The sequence below is a fragment of the Herpailurus yagouaroundi genome, unplaced genomic scaffold, assembly GCF_014898765.1.
Source record: "Herpailurus yagouaroundi ecotype Mexico unplaced genomic scaffold, PumYag 186, whole genome shotgun sequence".
In the NCBI taxonomy this organism is placed as follows: Eukaryota; Metazoa; Chordata; class Mammalia; order Carnivora; family Felidae; genus Herpailurus; species Herpailurus yagouaroundi.
In genome coordinates this window covers 19875419-19878522 of record NW_024412417.1, presented here as the reverse complement: position 1 = coordinate 19878522, position 3104 = coordinate 19875419, and positions in this window count along the sequence as shown.

The window sequence follows — 3104 nt, the reverse complement described above, 5'->3', positions numbered from 1 at the left end:
ATAAAAAATCAATAATTACAGTGAAGATTGGAATACACTTCTTTTGGTCATTGATAAAAATAAGCAGGCAGAAAATCAACAAGGATATAGAAAATTCAAGTTATGCTATCAACCAAGTTGACTTGATTGAAATTTATAAGAACATACTATCCAACAACAGAATATTCTTTTTTTATTTAAAAAAATTTTTTTAGCATTTATTTATTATTCAGAGACAGAGAGAGGCAGAGCATGAGCAAGGGAGGGGCTGAGAGATGGGGAGAATCCGAAACAGGCTCCAGGCTCTGAGCTGTCAGCACAGAGCCTGACGCGAGTCTTGAACCCACAAACCACGAGATCATGAACTGAGCCGAAGTCAGATGCTTAACCAATGGAGCCACCCAGGCGCCCCGAGTAATAATCTTAATAAACATTCTTAAGTGCAAACATCATATTTATCAAGATATACTGTGTTCTGGACCATAAAACAAATCCCATTAAATCAACAAGTATCAAGACATGTCCTCTGAGCAAAATAGAATTAAATTAGAAATCAGTAACAGAAAGCCCTTTAGAAAATCGCCAAATACTGTGAAATTACATACAGACTTGTAAATAATTCAAATAAAAAATATCAAACAGTAATCAGAAAGTGTTCAAAATGAATATAAATGAGAACTATTAAAATTTGTGATGTTGTTATAGCAGTATTTAAAGGCAATTTGTAGCACTGAATGCTTTTGTTAGAAAAGAAGAAAGATCTCAAGTCAATGACCTTAGCTTCCAATTTCAAAAACTAGAAAAAGTGGAAGTTCAACCCAAAGTAAGTGGCAAAAAAGAAATAGTAATTATTAGATTATAAATCAATGAAATAGGAATCAAGAAAATCAATGAAACCAAAACTTGGTTCTTAGTAAGAATTGATAAAATTAACCTGCAGCCAAGCTCATCAGGAAAAGAAAAAAGGAGGATAAAAATTACCAATATATTCTATTCCATTGGTCTATGTGTCTGTTTTTGTGCCAGTACCATGCTGTCTTGATGATTACAGCTTTGTAGTAGAGGCTAAAGTCTGGGATTGTGATGCCTCCCACTTTGGTCTTCTTCAATATTACTTTGGCTATTCGGGGTCTTTTGTGGTTCCATACGAATTTTAGGATTGTTTGTTCTAGCTTCGAGAAGAATGCTGGTGCAATTTTGATTGATATTGCACTGAATGTGTAGATTGCTTTGGGTAGTATTGACATTTTAACAATATTTACTCTTCCAATCCATGAGCATGGAATGTTTTTCCATTTCTTTGTATCTTCTTCAGTTTCCTTCATAAACCTTCTATAGTTTTCAGCATACAGATCTTTTACATCTTTGGTTAGGTTTATTCCTAGGTATTTTATGCTTCTCGGTGCAATTGTGAATGGGATCCGTTTCTTTATTTGTCTTTCTGTTGCTTCATTATTAGTGTATAAGAATGCAACTGATTTCTATACATTAATTTTGTATCCTGCGACTTTGCTGAATTCATGTATCTGTTCTAGCAGATTTTGGTGGAGTCTATTGGGTTTTCCATGTATAATATGTCATCTGCAACAAGTGAAAGCTTGACTCCATTTTTGCCAACTCCAGAATTGGACCAACAAAAGTATAGCCAACTAATCTTTGATAAAGTAGGAAAGAATATGCAATTGAAAAAAGACAGTCTCTTTAGCAAATGGTGCTGGGAGAACTGGACAGCAACATGCAGAAGAATGATACTAGACCACTTTTTTAAGCCACTCACAAAAATAAACTCAAAAACGAATGAAGGACCTGAATGTGAGACAGGAAACCATTAAACCTTAGAGAAGAAAGCAGGAGAAAACCTCTCTGACCTCAACCACAGCAATTTCTTACTTGACACGTCTTAAAAGGCAAGGGAATTAAAAGCAAAAATGAACTATTGGGACCTCATCAAGATAAAAAGCTTCTGCACTGCAAAGGAAACAATCAACAAAACTAAAAGGCAGTCAACAGAATGGGAAAAGATATTTGCAAATGACATATCAGACAAGGGCTAGTATCCAAAATCTATAAAGAACTCACCAAACTCCACACCTGAAAAACAAATAATCCAGTGAAGAAATGGGCAGAAGACGTGAATAGACACTTCTCTACAGAAGACATCCAGATGGCCAACAGGCACATGAAAAGATGCTCAGCGTCACTCCTCATCAGGGAAATACAAATCAAAACCACACTCAGATATCACCTCATGCCAGTCAGAGTGGCTAAAATGAACAAATCAGGAGACTATAGATGCTGGAGAGGATATGGAGAAATGGGAACCCTCTTGCACTGTTGGTGGGAATGCAAACTGGTGCAACCACTCTGGAAAACAGTGTGGAGGTTCCTCAAAAAATTAAAAATAGACCTACCCTATGACCAGCAATAGCACTGCTAGGAATTTACCCCAGGGATACAGGAGTACTGATGCATAGGGGCACTTGTACCCCAATGTTAATAGCAGCACTTTCAACAATAGCTACATTATGGAAAAGCCTAACTGTCCATCAACTGATGAAAGGATAAAGAAGTTGTGGTTTATATATACAATGGAACACTACTTGGCAATAAGAAAGAATGAAATCTGGCCTTTTGAGCAACTTGGATGGAACTTGAGAGTGTTATGCTAAGTGAAATAAGTCATACAGAGAAAGATAGATACCCTATGTTTTCACTCTTATGTGGATCCTGAGAAACTTAACAGAAGACCATGGGGGAGGGTAAGGGGGAAAAAAGTTACAGAGAGGGAAGGAGGCAAACAATAAGAGACTCTTAAAAACTGAGAATAAACTGAGGATTGATAGGGGGTGGGAGGGAGGGGAAAGTGGGTGATGGGCATTGAGGAGGGCACTTGTTGGGATGAGCACTGGGTGTTGTATGGAAACCAATTTGACAATAAATTTCATTAAAAAATTACCAATATAAAGGAATGAGAGAAGTGAAATTACTACAAATTCTACAGATATTTTAAAATATGAGATTATAAACAACTTTATTCCAATAATTGGAACAATTCAGAAAACATGGACAAATTCTTTAAAAGACACAAGTGACCAAAGCTGAGTCAAGAAGCTTTATATCTATGT